Below are 18,376 nucleotides of genomic sequence, written 5' to 3'. Positions count from 1 at the left end.
CAGCCAGTACTGCAAATTGTTACTTTCCTCTAAGTGTCAATGACAGGGAGCAAGGTGTGGGTGAAGAATAGAGCTATAACTTCCACTTACAATGGACTATAAAGACTGGGGTCAGGCTGTGATTTAAAGAGGAAACCAGAGGGAGAGAAAGAAGGTGGGCTCCAGTACCTGGTGTTAAGAAATACCGAAGTTCATTCAAGCAATTCACCAGCACAAGGCAAATTGAAGAAGACTGCCCCTCTGGGCTTGCACACAACATACACAACTTTCAGGCTGTGATTTATTGATTCTCTTTCTCCTTTAAGGCTCTCCTTAATATTAGTATTAATCTGATTTGTTCCATAAAAGAACATGGAAGCTAGAGAGGTAAGGGGAGAAGGAATTGTTCCCTACCTGATTTGTCTCCCCACCACACGCACAAGATATGCTCCAGGGATGGGCTAAGGTCAGCCATACTTCCCTTAGGCAATAGTAGCTTTTTGCCAACAATAAATATGCCACAAAGCAAAATGTATCCTCTCCTTTCCTTCTAAGATCTGGGTCAGGAAAACTTTCCTTCACCTTGCGCATCTTCTCACCTGCAAACACTTTCTGAAAGACATGTTTGATAGCCATCTCAGTTTGGAAAAGAGAAATGCAGGTACTGCATTTGGATTTGGTAAAACAAAACCAAATAATCTGAGTTCTGGGACTGTGCATTATTCACTTATGTATCCCCAGCCCTAGCACAGTGCCTGGCTCATAATAGCTGTTCAATAAATGGTGGTAAATTACACTTATTTTCAAGTCTTCTAGCACTGAGTTTGTTAAATCTTGGGTGTTACATTGAAACCAGATAATGCATTTGAGCTTATCCATTTCCCATTTATACACAGGCTTATCCTTTAGCCTTTCCCTTACCTTAATTATTTTCTGTTTTTCCTTTGCTTATCCACCCAAAGAGCTCAGTTTCAGGGATATTTTTCAGTAGTAACACTTTGCAAACAGTAGATATGCCGAAAACAATTTAGTCTTATGCATCACAGGTGAATGAAAGAAAGGAGCAATACATTGCAGAGATCAGGTGTTTTGTGTACAGCAGACACGGGAAAGCAAAATTGAGTATAGCAAGCAAGAACACCCCCCTACACAACAAAGCAACTTTTTCTTTCACTTACTAATCCTACTCTTTATTTCTCTGGCCCCACCCTCTTTTTCCTCTTTTCTTCGTTTTTCCTCTTCTGCTTTTTTATGTTCTTCTTCACTTGGCTTTTAGGCTAGGTGGACACCCACAAGAAAGATCAATATTACCAAAGGTTCTCCATTTTCTATCTCACCTTCCTTACCATAAGGATGGCTCTTGTCACCAGAGAAAGGATGTCCAGGTTTAAAAAAAAAAAAGTTGTAACTGGTCTTCCACCTTTTGCATCTCCTGTAATAAAGCACGCTGGGTAGTCAGCAAAGCAAGCCTGTATTTGGGTCTCCCTATATATCAGTTTACCATGCTAAAACCCTGGTAGTCTATTGGTTAACTCAGACAAGTTTACACAGTTTACATACAAATTTTCTAAACAAAGATAACATTAGTCAACCCCTTATCTATGAGTTGTTTATTGGGAAAAATAATTAAATGCCCTAGGAGATATTTTTTAATTACCTGTTTCAAGGCAGACACTTTTTTAAAAAAGCATATTAACAAATATCACTGGGGAGGGATAGCATTAGGAGAAATACCTAATGTAGATGACAGGTTGATGGGTGCAGCAAACCACCATGGCAAGTGTATACCTATGTAACAAACCTGCACATTCTGCACATGTACACTAGAACTTAAAAAAAAAGAAACACTGGTTTTTAAGACAGTTCCTTCTCGATGTATGAATGTATAGATGAGAAAACTCAGTTAATGATGTCATCAAATAAAACAGGCTTTTATATCTGTCACTGGTTCATTGCTCAAGAGTTCTTTCTTCAAGATTTATTAAATACAATAAATATTACAATGTCACACTTTTTTTTATTTTTTTCTCTTCCTCTCTTCTCAATGCCAAAGTATATATATTTCAATCCTCAATCAATTTCGATACGTGGCATTTTTGTAAGTCATATCTATTAGCATTGGTGTCTTTTACTTATAGACACGGTCCTAAACCAAGTGAAATGTTCATTTCAGAAAATATTTTAAAGTATTAGAAAGCTAATTCTACCTTTAAAATTGTATGATGGTGTAACTATCCCATCAAATTTGGAGTTTTTCAAATAAGATGTTATTTTTTAAAATAAGTGTTCTGATAAAGTATTTTATAAGCAGTGAAATAAAATTTTTGAAACTTTGGTACCAAATCTTGCCCTCAAATTAATTTTTAAACATTTAAATCTGTATTTCAAAGCTAGCTCATCATGTATACTAAATTGCCTTTAAAAATTAACCTAAATTATAATTTCTTAGTTTCTTCTAAAGCATTTCTTCCTAATTTTGATTGAGTAATTAAACATAAGCCTCATAGTCTTATCAGTAATACATCTATGTGGTCTTCAACAATGCAGGCTAATTAGGGAACCAATACTCTTTATACCAACAGAATTCATGTTAATCACCCCAGTGATTAATTAGAGGGACCAAGTATTAAATCAAAACTAAAACCAAATTTCTCTTGAATAGAAGAAAGTCTTCTTGGTTACAAGTTGGCATCCAACTAGGGAAGATACTTTGTTGACAAGTCACCATACATAGATTGTTTTCCAAGGCATATGATTCCTAAAGGTCTGTAGTATCTTCATTTAAAGCAGTGCCCTTGATTACCATTATTATGTATAAAGTGTTCTGAAAGCACATTAGTAAGCAAATCATTCCAAACCCCTTTAACAATGTTCTTCTATGTCCTATGCAATCCTTACTTTAGATTCTTATCTTCATTATCATAGTCTTCCTAACACTCATCTTTGAGTCTTTGGTATTTTCTTAAATACACCTTTGGCACCTAGTTTTTCCAATCTGTTTTATCAGTTAATGACAATTCTTTAAATGATATGCTCCATAGGACAAAACTTCAGACACTGAAATCAGACATCTCACTCAAACCTGAAAGAATGGTATGAACCACTTCAAACAATTTCATGAATCTATCCAACTTGTTAAATAATTACCTGTAAAATTGCAAAACATAGGGACTTATCTAAACTTCACCACCAAAGGCATTCTGAAACAATTTGTCAAATAGTGAATGATCAACTATTATACAAAAATCAGTGCAAAGTTTCATCCAGGCAGCCTTAAATGTACTCTTAGCTAGATGAAGAAATAACATCATGTGGAATTTGTTGTTCTCATTAATTTTTGCAGATAAGGTTTCTAAAAAGTATCAACTCATTAAAAACAAATTTTACCTGCCTACCCTTTTCCTGAGCTTCACAGCCTATAAAAAAATAAATAAAACATAAACTGCTAACTAAAGGCCCACCACAAATTTTAACCAACCTGTAGAACTTATAGATAAGCCCATCTGCAAGGCTATTTCGTTAAAATTCACTTTTAAAGAGAAAAGTCTAAGCCCTCCCCACAAAATAGTAAAATGGATCAGTTTGGAGTAATCTGGTTGTTACATTCAGCAGTTTAGTTGCAGTGTCTTTGCCCCATCTCGAATTGCTACTAATGGTAAAAGGAGAATGGTGTCAAACAATTATTTGGCACAATGCTTGACAAGCCAAAGCACTTCAGAAAGAACCAGCCCTTCCTCAAATCATTTACAGAAAATTAAATGTATTCCACCCTTCATCCTCAGGGACATGGCATTATCAATTTAATCTGTTACTTTCATTACTTTCCAGTAAGAGTGGCAGAATTTGGAAATCAGGGCATAAAAGAAAATTTTTCATCTGTATAATTGTTTAATGTAGGCCCCTTCCTACACATCTTATGTTTAAAAAAAATCTTTGCTTCTAAAGCACTAATTGACCGCTTTATCATATGTGAACATATTTTCTATTCAATTTGATGATTCTAAGGACTGCTGAGTAATAACCATTGCTCTCTCCAATCAGTTCAGCATGCATCTCATCTTTGATATCAAGTGCACTGGTAATGAGTGCCTTATATTAACATCTTCACTATAAACAGTTCAAGCATTTAGAAACAAAGTATCAATGGACTTAACAGTTACTTTAATTCATTTTATAAATAAGCAACTGAGAATTTTGCTCCAAGTGGCTGCTAGTGTAGCCCATTTCATAAATGGCATTCTCCGAAGCATAAGGCACAATATGATACGAATGCAGCTCTTCATAATAGAGAGACTGAGAACAGCATTCCTGTACCATAAACTTCAGCCGTTTTCTTGTATCAGAATATGCAGTCTTATAACAGGGAGCTTCTTTAAAGTATTCATAGCTCTCTTTCTCCGTCTCTAGATGTATCTTCCTCAGCAAATTGTTAATTAACACAGACCTTCTTAAGTAGGTTTCTGGGTCTTCAAGAAACCTGAGCTTCTCCAGAGAAAGTTTGAGAATGCAAGTTCTGTCCTCAGGTAATATCAGGTGCTGGAAAGCAAACATGATCATTAAATCTATATTTAGAAAAACAAAAACTACAGCTTTTTATGTTGACAACATTCATGAAAATGAACAAATAATAATAAGTAAACCCTTACTTTTGGAAAATACCCATGGTAATCTTGATGTAAATCTTCTTCTTCTGCATATTTTCTCTTAAAGTAGGCTACTTTCGACGTTGTTAATGTATATGTTAATACTTTTGTTGGATAAGCTAAACAAATAAAACAATTGGGGAAAGGTTAGATTTTATTGTGGCAAATAGTATCTTATCATATAACTTTTATCTATAAAAATAAACTGGTGATCCTGGAAATTGGTATTCTCCCTTCAACGTGGTGAAGCAGTGACAACTGCCCTGGATTGAAAAGCCTGCAGGCAGGAAAATACCACCATTCAGACCCAAAACAGATGTTCTAGATAGGATACTCATGTTTATTTCCTTATGCAGCCCCTCAGAAATCAAATACCAATATACTATTTTATTTCATGCCATTTAATGTCAAAACACACCCAAATTTGAAATGGAATGTAATGGGAGGAGAAAAGAAATTTTTCATCATTCTTTTAGTTAAACTGCCTAATACAGAGAGAACATTTAGTGTCACTAGGTTAATCAAATTGGCATAAAATAGTTGGCAGCCCAATTACACTTTAAAGAAATAATGGTGTATCTGTAGACAAAACACTCTATGATATGATTATGGTGTAGCCATCGTCCTAACACATGGTTTAATGGTGTTCTAAGTAAATGAAAGATTTAGGTAACGTTCTGACTTGCAAACTTGACCTTGTCATAATACTGAAAGTGAAGACCTTTGTTTTCTCCTTTAAAATACGATTGCTACTGAGGTTCTTACTTGTTTAAGGAAGGACGGAGTTCCAAAAGCCAATTTTCAGTTATCGTTTAGTTTAACGATAGTGCTTAAGGGAGTTCCCAGAGTGTACTCTAGGTGGCACTCATATCACAAAAAGGAGGCAAGATCTACTTTCAAAGCTAAAGACAAGCAGCTTCTAGAGAAAGCATTGAATGAATTTAGAAAACAAATTGAGTCCAGTTCAATTCTCATTCAACCTTGGGGGACCAGGCCAGAAAGAAACTTCATATTTAAACATAATTTATTTTACCCTTAATACACATCCTCAAATATTTCTATGTGTTGAAACCATTTAGTTCACAAAAGAATGAATAATGTATGTGTTAGTTAAATAAATCTACAGCAAGACATTTGATGGTTTTCCTCTAAAATCTTAAATTTTTCTAAGCTTAAATATTTTAAATGTGTTCAAGAATTTGCTTTTTCTAGTTTGTCCTCCAACTCAGTGCATCTAAGCTACAAAAGCTTCCCGCAACTTTTTGTAGCTAAATGATTTTCCTCAGTCAGTAAGAAAAGCTACAAAATCATTCCCAAGCATTCCAGTTTTCCACTGGCATCACTGTGGATTATTAACCCAAGAGAGCCTTAAGTTATAGTTGTTATGTTTTGTTAAGGGAATGAAGAATTTTAAAACACTGGTGTATCTGATCTTAAAAGAAATGAATATGTCATGATAATTCACAAGTGAACTGAAGCAAAGACAACAGTTGCTACTATACCTACACAGTCCCTGAATTCAGTAAGCAAACTCAGCTTATATAGACTTCTCAATGATTTCAAAAGTTTAGGAAAGAAGAACAAAGCTGATTGTATAGAGAACAAAGAAAGCATCACTGAAACCAGGTTTCTCAGGGGCTGTTTTTTAGTAAACTGTATTTTCTTTGGTATATTTTTTAAGGATTTAATCAAATAATTAGGTGAAGCTTTGGGTTATCCCGTGTGACAATTACTTGTACTTTTTTAAAAACTGTTTAATTGATGTAATGGTAGTTTTCAAATGTTAGTGAGCATCAGAATTATCTGGAGGGTATGTTAAACCAAATTGCTGGGTCCCACCCCCAGAGTTTCTAATCCAGTAGATCTGGGCTAGCAGCAGTGAATTTGCATTTCTAACAAATTTCCAGGTGATGCTGATGCTGCCAGTCTGGGGATTGCATTTTGAGAGCCTCTAGGTTGCAGCATTCAGCAGGTGTAGTCGTAGCACTATGGCAACAAGTTAAGAGCAGAACGTTCAGTCAATCAGCTGATTGCCATATCAATAGGATGCCAGGCAATTGGTTTGATTGATTGTTGTTGTTGTTGCTATTGCTTCCCTACACTGGCTTAGATGCTTTAGCCTCATGAACAAAGCCAGACTGCATTTTAACTAAATAGTGAAGAATGAAGTCACTTTTCCTGGGTTCACATTGAGAAGCATCAATGGCTATTATTAGCATGATAGCTGGGCAGGTCTCTAATTTTTTTAACAAGCTCTAATGAATTACTATAGTGTAGGTGACAGTGAGAAAAGACTAGAAAATGAGATGAGTAACTTCATCATGAGCAAACATGACTTTCTTATATGTATCTTTTTAAAATGTCTGCTCATTTTATCTTCCAATGTAATGCAATATCTACAGCATTTATGACCAATTAAGAATCTTTTAATGAGTAATACAAGGGAAGGCAGGTGGCAGATTAGAGAACCAAATGACAAATAAACTTATAGTTCTGGCTCCCAAGTGTACCTCCAGGAAAGATATTTTTATTTAACAGATCAAGACCAAAAAAATCATATCAAATGATTCCAAGGTTCATAAAGACTGTCTGGCTATCATCAACCAATTAGCCTAATATACTGAATGTATCAGATCCTGAAAATACAGAGAAAATTCCCAGGAGTTCTAGATTTGAGTCTCAGCTCCTCCGTGGGCAACACACTTAGCCATTTAGTTTATTGCTCTTAAAAAATACCCCCATGGGTCGTTAAAAATGCTGAAAAGCCTTCACAGCTGGTATCAGTTTGACAATTACCTCCCTGAAAGCTGTTTAGCTATTTAAAATGTTTTCAGTATCAATTTTGGAGGATGGTTCTAGCCACTTTTAGGTTAAAATATATAGCAAACATAAGTTCCTACATCTGTTTGCTTGGCTGGATTAGAACTCAAAACATTCGGAGCTGATAACTATGTATCCATCACCTGATTCAGCCTCCTCAGTGTCCAGATGAGAAAACTACAGCCCAGACGAGTTCAATAATTTACATTCTGGCACGTGGCTACGAGTTTGGGTTTTGAAGTCAGATGGAAGTGGTCTGAATTCCAGCTCTGCTGCTTCTTATTTGAGTGACTTTGAGCAAATTACATAAACTCTCTAGAAATCTCATTTGTAAAGTAAGGATAGAAATAACACTGGCTCATAAGATCATTGAAATAATTCATGGAAAGTGACTGGCACTGTGCCTAGCATATAGTAAACACTCAATCAAATTGTAGACCTTATTTGTGCCATTAGTCACAAATCTACCACATAGAAGCAGAGCCCAGCCTGGCCTCCTAGCTCTAACTCAAAGACTCCACCACCCTGCCTCCCAAAGATACTAGATTGTAATTAGACAGTTAAAAAAAACTGCAAGAAGATATTGCAAATGATCAAGTTGAAAAAACGTAGTACAGATTCTATAACAACTCCAAATATTTCTGGTGTATTGCCACTGGTCATGCATTTTGGGTGAAGGAGGTGTAAACTATTTTTGAAACATACAGGTAATCATCTGGATAATTAATTAAAGTTGATCTGACTATCCAAAGAAGTTTGGTTGTTATGATTCAGTAAACATGTGTAAATCTGTTATAGTTCTCCTGCAACTAAAAGGCCAAACTTAACCCAGCCTATTATTCAAATAAAGATGACGAAATAGACAAGAAAAAAAATGAAATGACTTTATGTCTTCACATTCTGAGTGTTCTGAGCTCTGAGAACAGTATGTAAATTACAAAACTGAATTAGGCTGAGCCTAAATTTGTCTCTGAAAGTGAAATGGCTAATGATGGCTTGAATATTCAAGCTGTTTCTAATGCTATATCCTCTGGGCCCATAAAATATCTGTGCCAAGCTCAGTGTATTTGGTAGTATAAAACATAAATAACCAACAAATTAAAAGTTACAGAACAGAGTGACCATCCCTGTCATTAGAGTTCTAGCAATATAATTTATATATAATTCTTTAAATAAATGTTTAAAATGTAATTACAAATGATTGCTCAAATGCTCTTCCTTATTGCTCTGCTTCTGCCTCCAGAAAACTGAAATCCTATTACGGTGCAAGTGATTTCATTTGGTACATGGCCTGGGGACAGTACATTAAGGAAACATCATCAGCAAATTAATTTACAAACACTTTGAGATAACAGACCACAGTAAAAAGAACAACTCCTGTCAAAGCAATCCATTCTTTGTCAAGACTCAAAGCTGGAGACATGGTGAAGAAGTGATCAGTTCAATATATCCTAATTTTAGTTTGGCTTTCATTTTTCCCCCCACAACATTTAAATCAAAACATTCCAAAAACAGAGTTGAAACCATCCTATTAGATGTGTGCATCCTACCCACAGACAGAAGGGGTGGAGGCTGATCAATGACAAGAAAGAAGGTGGGTTCCATCTCAGATCAACAACTGACTTGTGTTATAGATAAATCAGGCACCTCAGCTTCACAATGTCTTACTGATTTTTCTTTGTAACATGTTAGCCTGGCATGAGCCTTTAAAAGTGCAATTGTCCCTATCTAGCTAAATAATGCTTTGCTGGTGACAAAGCTACTGGAGATATTTCCTTAAGGGCCATGACCACAGTTGATTAGAAAGAGTTACCCCATCTGTCCCTGCTAACCACATTCTGCAGTCTCACTGCATGGCTTGAAATACTTCAGCATAACCTTCTAGTTCTGTCCAACGGCACTAGTTCAAATACCAGCTCTACAGTTTATTTGCTTACTGACTTTGGCCAAGATATTTAAACTCAAAGAGCCTAACTTTTCTTTATCTGTTAAACGGGGGGACAATACCAAACTCATTGAGTTTTACTGGAATTAGAAGAGATGATGTTTAAAAAGCAGTTACTCAGTGCCTGTCACATGTGCTCATATTTCCTGCTCAGTAAATGTTACGTATTATTATTGCAGTGACTTCATTTTGAAATCATAAGTACATATCCTGCTCAGCAGCATTATATTATACCTAGGACATTGGTCCTCTCTTTAGTGCTAAGCATGGGCTGCATGAAGCATTCATGAGTGTATTCAAGAAGGTAGATGGGTGCGAAGTTCAAGGCTATGATGCTGTGCCTTCTGGAGACCTTTGGCTCTGTTGATGTTTAACAATTTTCCATCAGCCATCTTTCTTCTCTCTCATAACCCCCTTGCCTATCACCTTTCTGGATAATATCCTTTATGGTAGCAGAACTCAGTGTCAGGTTTTATCTCCAAATCAATGGAGCAATCTGTTTCTTCAGATTTATCCACCCCAAGCACAATATTGACTTTACTGGCAATTTAGAATTACTAACAAGTTCCAGCTCGAGCAGACTTTCTTAGGAACTTCCAGGAATACTGAGAGCCAATGACTTAGAAGAGTTTCTCAAGATACCAGCAGCATTGTCTGGTACTAGATTGCATCCATGTCCCTTGGGATAACCCCAAGCACAGGCATGGAATAGTAAAGAAAACCCCACCAGTTCCACAAGCCTATCCTGCTCCAATGGTAATGGTCTCTGAACCAAACAGAACACCATTAGGTTTCCTTAGATGCTGCACTAAAGCCAGTTGCTGCCGTGATCTGGCCCTGCTAATGACAGAAATTTAGAGGCGAAGTGCAGGAGGCTTCTTGGGTAAACTTTTTGATTTTCCACCCCCTAGAAGTGCATTCCTGATTCTGAGGAATGATGCTTCCTTTTACCCCGTCTTTTACCTTGGAAAGTAGAAATGAATTAGAAAGAAAATTGCTTTTTTGGAACCACATTGCAGTATATGGGTTCCAAGAAATCCATACCTAGAGATATGCTAGAGAGGTACTACAACTTCCCTCGATACCCAGGACTGGTACTCAAAGAAAAGAGTTTTAATCCCTAACCTGCGGATAATAGCGGCCTTTCTAAAAGTACCTGATCTATATCACTCACATTGTCTTCCACTTTGATATCACTACCACCACCACTCCATGCTTGAGTATATTAGCAAAAACATCTATCCAGGCCAGCGTTGCTTCTGCTATCCCAAAAGGGTTGTAAAAAAACATAAGATTGAACTAATCATTAATTTTACTCACTTTAAAACACATGAGGATTCGCGTGGAGTTGGGTGACTCTCTGCCCTCACTCATATGGTATCTGATTTGTGTTTCAGCTGGAGTTGCTCTAGTGGTGAAATAATTTTCATTCACTGGGTACCTTTTCGCTAAAGAGCTATAGGTGCTTCCATGGAATAGCACACAGCCATACTACACAGCCATAAAAAAAGAATGAAATCATGTCCTTTGCATCAACATAGATGGAGCTGGAAGCCATTATCCTAAGAGAACTAACACATGAACAGAAAACCAAATACTGCATCTTCTCATCTATAAGTGGGAGCTACACTGAGTACACATGAACGCAAAGAACAGACACAGGGGCCTATTTGAGGGAGGAGGGTGAGGATACAAAAACTACCTCTCAGGTACTACACTTATTATGGGGGTGGTGAAATAATCTGTAGACCAAACCCAGTGGCATACAATTCACCCGTGTAACAATCCTGCACAGGTACCCGTGAACATAAAAGTTTTTCTTAAAGAGCTATAGGTGCTTCATTAAATTGTGTTACATTCATGCTCAAGCAATCTACTTAAGCTTGTAGTCTTATACCCCACATTAGATAGAGAGAAAATGAGCCATAAAGCAGTAAAATGAGCAGCACATGGAGGCAGAATTGAGGTTCTAGGCTCTTGAGTCTTGTCCTCTTTACAATATTCCCAACTTTTCATGTTCCTTACTCATGCTCCCTTTCCTAAGCACTTTGAAAACAATATGTACTCTGAAATACACACGCAGAGTAGACTTCCCAGCCTCAAACGTGTACCTCCTGTCCTTCTAAGCACCACTGATGTTCAGATAACTCTTGTGTTTCTACCAAGAAGCCTTTTTGCTGCACTTCACTTTCTGTCGTTCTTTTGTTTTCTAAACATAAGGCTATATTACAATATTGAGGACAACATTGGTTAGCTCTTAGTGCTTTTCAGTAATATCCTTCCGCCACCCCTTCCCCCCAGCTGAGAATTATTGCAGTGAATTGGATGGCTCTGTTAATTAGCCCATTTGTATAAATTTAATTAGGAAAAAAGAAAATATAAAAAATGGTGTTAGATTACAAAGGGTAAACATTAATGTATTAACACTATTTAGATAAACAACTTAAAAAGAAAAAGGAAAAAAGAATCGACAAGGATTGGCCTCTCCCAAAACTCAAAGGTATCCTTCCTTCGTTTTAGTGCTGAATGGTTTTGGTCAATGTACTCCTACCTCTGCTTCAGAGTTAGCAGTTTAGCTTTTTCTAGGTTTCTGAGGCATATTGCTTTGACAAATAGAGCAATCTGAACTGATTATTCCTTGGCTTTAGAGTTATTGTTGGGATGCCAGCTGACACGAGTCATCAGTAGAGAGCCCAGGTATGGAGGTAAGGGCCTCAACCTCTTGATAAAAGTTTTCAACATCTCTGTCTGCATCAAGGCGTCTTCTAAATTCCATGAAGTTTACATGACATAAAATTGAACACAGAATTTTCACACATGCCTAAAAACTTCCAAATAGAGTATATGAGTAAAAAAGACTGAAATTAGAATTTGGTTTAGTTTTAACCTGCTTGATCTCAGCTTTAGCCAAATCTTATACTCCTAAGTGCATGCCTTCTTTATAACCCATTACATATACAAGTGCAGCTGGTGTTCAAATTGATGAGGGTGACTAGATCCTTAAATAAAAATTGGTGGAATTTTCTTCCACACTCTAACTTTGGACCCACCAATGTCTCCAGGGTTAAATGTGGATATTATAATGATACCATTTGATTTATTTTTATTTTTTGAAGCTAAATACCATAAAATTTTCTGATGAATGACTTTTCAAACAGATCCGTTTATCAAAGTTGCACAGGATATAGTCTGCATATTACACATTTATGATAGAATCAAAATTAAAATTTAAGAACCTCTTTCATTGCCCTTTTGGATTGTGGCAGTGGTCTCAATGAAAGGGCAGACTGATTCACGTAAATTAAAGGGCACTGAATGATCTTCAACTTTTATGCACATGACATAAGAGACAGGCTGTGGTATAAATTACTAATCACACAACTAATTCACCTACATGAACCAATAATTGTGGCTGCTTTGCTCAAACTTTCCTCAGATTGATAGCATGAATGGAACTCTGTACACATCTCATGGCAGATGACGGTAAATATTATTGGTCTCTTTGGGTTGTTTCTCACCATAAAATACAGTCAGTACGATAAATGAAGGAAGAAGGATGGATGGTGCTAAGGGCTAACAAAACCAACATTTTTGACAGTTCAAATGCTAATCTTTAATCCTTAAAATTATTAAACTACAGATATTTAAACAAGTGACTATAGAGATCAATAATCTTAAAGTCTCATGGTATTCATAAATCTGTACCACTAGACCAGAATAAACTTTCAAATAGGTTTCTGAATAAAAATTGTCAATTATTTATGTTTATAAAGGGAGGAAAGAAATGGGATGAAATGCAGCATGGTATATTCTTATAAATTTGATTGTAATTTGCTAGGCTTGTTACCTAAAGGAAGGGCACAGTACATGTGAAAGTTACAAATGCTGGAGGGTTGAACACTCATTTAAGACGTATTCAGTCTTGAAAATTGAGTTTAAAACGTTGAAGCCTCATAAGTTTCTATCATCATGACCTTATGCAAATTAAATTTGAAACATCACAATAATCTCTTTCTGCAACTTGGAGAGTTCTCATTTCCTTCATTCGGACATGCACTCGTGTGCTCAGTAGGCTTCCGCTTGGCATGTTTCCGGAGCCAGGCTACCTAATTTGGCCCACCCTATTCACATGGATCTTAGAGAGGAAAATCAGCCAGCCCACAAATGTCCTTTTTACAGAAAACCTCTATTGACTTCTACCCAGCAACCATCTATATAAACAACCCCTTATATTGATCTTATAAGTTATGGTAATGTTACATTAGCATTCATTTCTCTGGATACATATTTAAACAGTAATTTCTTTTAAGCTAGCAATTACCTGGTAATGCTGAATCAATCCGAAAAGTGTATTTCTAGAACAGCTTCAGAAAATCTGGTGAGAGTTCCCCTTTGCACAGCGAGCATTTCTCACAGCCTCAGGCTCATGAATGGTTACCTGAGATCTTGAAACAAGGAGACAGACACAAATAACATCGGGCGAGTCAGGACTGCACTGACATGAACTGGTTCTCAAGTCAGGAGAAAGCCTGCAGCAGGAGGATACTATCTAAGATATTTGAGATGGGGTTGGTCTGGACTAGATAGATAGATAAACCTTCAAACACACACAATCACTTCAGTGTTGTCCAGATTTAAGTTTAAACATGAGGAATCTTAACTATCCTAAGACATTTGGAAATAACTGAATAACTCATCTTACCAGTTATTTACTTGGGAGATTCTTTTTGGAAGATTATCAGTAGGCTGATATTTTTTTTAAAAAAAATCAGAGTCATTCTTAAGTTTTAATGCCAGATTTTATATAATTTCAGGAAGTATTCCCTCTAAAGTAACAAACCAGCAGTTAGCTCAAAACACGAACCCCGTCTTTCTTTGGAATGCACATTCTTTCTCACAAGATTTGAAATCGCCAAATGCTACTTTTTCTTTGAAGACAGCATTTCTTTAAAGGGCCATGTTTAACTGCACCTTTTCTACATGGATGTATGCTTACGGATCTCATCATCTTCTAAATTTAGAGAGATGCGCTTTCCAAAGGAAGATAGGCAGCCAATAAGGAGGATCCCATCAAAAGAGAGGTGAGTTACTATGGTTACTTTTCAGGAGGTTGAGTAACAGTGAACAGTGCTCTTGGCCAAATGGACCCTTTCCAGAGGAGGACCTAAAAAGAATGTTGCTATCCATACGTGTTGATTCAATTAGTCGAGACTACACTATGTCGTTTGAGCTTTAACCACAGGCTTTCTATGGGCGATTGCTGCTTCCAGCCTAGCTGCACATAGGCAGCGAAGTCAACGGGAAAACAAGGACTGAAAACTTCCGAACGCTAACCTAATAGCGAAGAGCAGGGGACTCTTCACCCAAGAACCAATCCTAAGGTTTACATTTAAAAAATCGAATCAGGTCATTTGGGACCAGCAGCTGGCCACTCTTCAGTGGTTGGGGGCGGGGTGGGATCCCGGAACACGTCCCTATCCTCCCCCTCAAGGAAAGGAGTCTCTTCTGAGCTCGGAGGAAGGCACCTGGCTGGATGAATCCAGACATACCTTGCGAGCTGGGTCCACTCACCAGATCGGCGCATGCACCTGTTAGGTAGAAGCGCGGGGTTCGGTGCTCACTCCTGCTTTTGCGGCTGTCACTCTTCAGTCGGGCGCTGACAGCGGCAGTAGCGGCAACTGCAGCTCGGCGGGCAGCCCTGGCTCCTGCAGGTCCGTCCCTCCAGTCTCTGAAGCGCCTCTCACTCCGCGTTCGCAGCGCTAGGCGGGCGCGCAGCTGTTCTCAGCTCGCATTGGACCACAGGGAGCAGATGTTACCCGGTTGCTAGGAGCGTTGCTAGGAGGCGATGACGCCCCTCCACAGCTCGGGAGCAACTTTCCTGTAGGTCGAGTGCGCCGGCGGGGGCTGCTGGGAGCAAGGTTGAGAGCTGGAACGCCGAGGGGCGGCGAACAAAGAGCCCCGACAGAAGGGTCCCGACTGCGCTCGCCTAAGTTGGGGCCGGAAGAGTGGGTTGGGAGGCTGGGGCTGGGCGAGATTCGCGGGCCCGGGTAGGTGAGCGGTCCCGCGCCTCCCCGGGCAGGTCACTCGCTGCAGGCCTTGGCTCGGTGTCCCCTACGGAGGTCGGGTTTGGGGAGAGGGGTGGGGCGGCACTTTCAGCGGCTGAGGAAGCAGCGGGGTTTGGCTCAGTGTTTTTTTTTTTTTTTTTTTTTTTTTTTTTTAGACCCTGACCCTTCCTCTGGGATACTCTTCGCCTTGGAGTAGGACCCTGAGAAGGGAGAACCGGATGAGTTCGTGGGTGTGACCCGGGGTGAGGCGTTTGGGGATGAGCAGTACGGGATCTTCCGCCTTCTGGGACTCTCCTCCCTAGTGTGTTCGTGTTTGTGTCTGCAGGTTTGAGCACTTGATAGATTCTGAGGAGGGATATATTAACTAATCCATAAAAATCAGCCCAGAGTCTAATTCCTTTTGGCGTTGTCTGTGGCTGCCTACTGGCAGGGGGCCTCAGATTAAAAAAAAAAAAAAAAAAAAAAAAAAAAAGTTCTTGTGCTCTAAAACACGTCCTTCACACAATTAGAAAGTCCTCATTTTGGTCCAACAGCTAACTAAAACCTCAGGCCAACATGTAAACTTCTTTAACATGAAAATGCACAAAAGCAAAGGTATTTTTCACAAAGGAGACTAGAGGTGTGCATGATTTAGCACTTTAGTACACTTTAGTGTACATGTACACATTAGTATACATTTCCCCAAATGATTGCATAATTTCTCATATCTCAAGCTATGTTTTCATGTTTTACATTGCTTTTGTTGTTGTTGTTAAATAGGGCTGTTTTCTTGGGGATGGGGGATGATTAGAACATCAAAGTGGGCAATTTGGGTAGCCAGTAAGCCAAATTAAAGAAGGGAAGATGAAAAATCTACTAGAGAAATGTTACCCAAAGCTATCTTCGGAGAGAGAATCGCACTGAAGAAGAGACACATCACTTCCCTGGTTCCCTGTAGAGTCATGCCAGGGCCTAGAAGGAAGAGAACACGACTGGGAATCAATTAGAAAGAAAAGTTGCTGTCTTTGGAGCCAGGGCAGGGCTGCTGTGCAGTGTTATGTTTATTCCTCTGGTGGCTGGCACTCTGTGAGGCTGAAGGGGCTACACCAGCGGCCCCACCACTCTCAGGGCCCCCTGCTTGCTCTCTCAGCACCTACTGAAAGCCTGTGGCAAACCTAACAGTTTGTTAGCCCTAAGATTTAAAAAGCTGGTAACCTAAAATCGAACTGTCTGAAGAAGTAATAATAAGCCACAGTGGGTTGAAGATCTGATGATAAAGTTTCAGCTATCGGGTATGACAGGGGGCTTTGAGACGGGTACACTTCACATCCAGGAGATGGTCCTAGCCAGAAGTACACCACTGCTGCTTCCTTCTTCGTTGGAATAAGGGCAAGATGCAGCTGATATCTCAATGAGCCTTGTCTTCTTGTCCAGCTCATCTCAAAACACTCTCCTCCTTGCTCTTTAAGGTCCAGTCACGCTGGACTTTTTTCAGTTTCCTTGAATAGGGAAGGGTCTCACTTGCCTAAGGTATTTTGTACATGCTGTTTCTTCTTTCCTAATGTGCCTCCCTTTTACCTGGCTTACTCCTACTCAGCTTTCACGTCTCAGCTTAAATACCACTTCCTCATAGCAGCTTCCCCTGACAGCCTCCCACCGACTACATTAGCCCCCTAATTATGTTCCCAATTCACCCTACCAATCCTATTTCACAATATTCATCACACCAGATTTTAAGCTAGTTCACCTGGTTAACACTGTGTCCCAACTGTCTAGCACACAGTGCCTGGTACATCAAAGGTAACCAAGAATGCCTGGGAATAGATGAATCCACCCTGCCTGGTTTGAGGTCCCTGTTTTCACCTTAGCTACGTAGCTATCAGTTCATGAACTTACGCTAACCTTGAAGGCAGCCACTAGTTGCTGTCTTTACAGTTACTCAAGCAGAAGAAGGGAGCTGGGGGAAAGCCTGTTATACAGAAAATAGTTTTCTTCCCTTAATGAGACATTGTGTTTATAAAGTGACTTTTTTTTTCCTTTTCAAAACATCTTATAAAGGTCACTACCTGCATTTTAATAGCATTGGGAAATACTCACCTAAAGTCATTTATATATTTTCCTAATTCTCGTCTTTCCACACCCTCTAAAGTGGTTGTGAGACCTCCGAGATGAATGGTTTCATTTTTCCTTAAAATACTCCTCTACCTCAGGTAAAAGCAGCCTCCATAACAACACGCTATATCTTATGGAGAAAAAAATGTATTTGGGAGCAGCTAGGTAATTTGACCAGTATGGATGGTATGTCTAGTGTTATACTTTATCTGAATGGACTAGGAAATCTTTACTATTGTCAGTTTAAATCAACAAATAATTGCCAAGTCCCCTCCTCCTCTGGGACTACCTCAAGATATAACAGATGTTGGAAGACACGAAAGAAAGGTCAAGGTAATCCAAGATCACAGGATTCCTTGATGGCATAACTGGAATTAGAAAACAGGTATGATTTTAATCTCGACTGTGTTATTTATGTCTGCATATATAATTGGATACATTCTGCAATTCTCCTTGTAAGATTAGAATCTTTCACTAAACAATTTTGGAGTTTAAAATACATATTAAAATTCCATACCACCTACCTTAGAATTTATCCAAATTCTAATCTTCTCACCACTCAATCTTGTCCCTCCTCGACATGACCATAGATATAATGCCAATCCTGTCTCCTACTTCTTATGTTTGCTGAAAAGAATCAGATGTTTTATTATGTAGTAGAATGCACATTAAAATTTATCAGCACTGTGAAATGTCACCCAAGCTTCCCCTTGAGCCATATTTCTGAATCTTTCTGGAGCAACCCCAGAGAAACTGTAAGGAGACTATGAAGCTTACAATACATATAATGTGATTTGACTTATTTGACTTATCAATAAAATGCTACACAGCAC

This window comes from Pan paniscus, chromosome 15, assembly GCF_029289425.2.
Source record: "Pan paniscus chromosome 15, NHGRI_mPanPan1-v2.0_pri, whole genome shotgun sequence".
Taxonomy (NCBI): Eukaryota; Metazoa; Chordata; class Mammalia; order Primates; family Hominidae; genus Pan; species Pan paniscus.
This window is presented reverse-complemented; position numbering follows the sequence as displayed.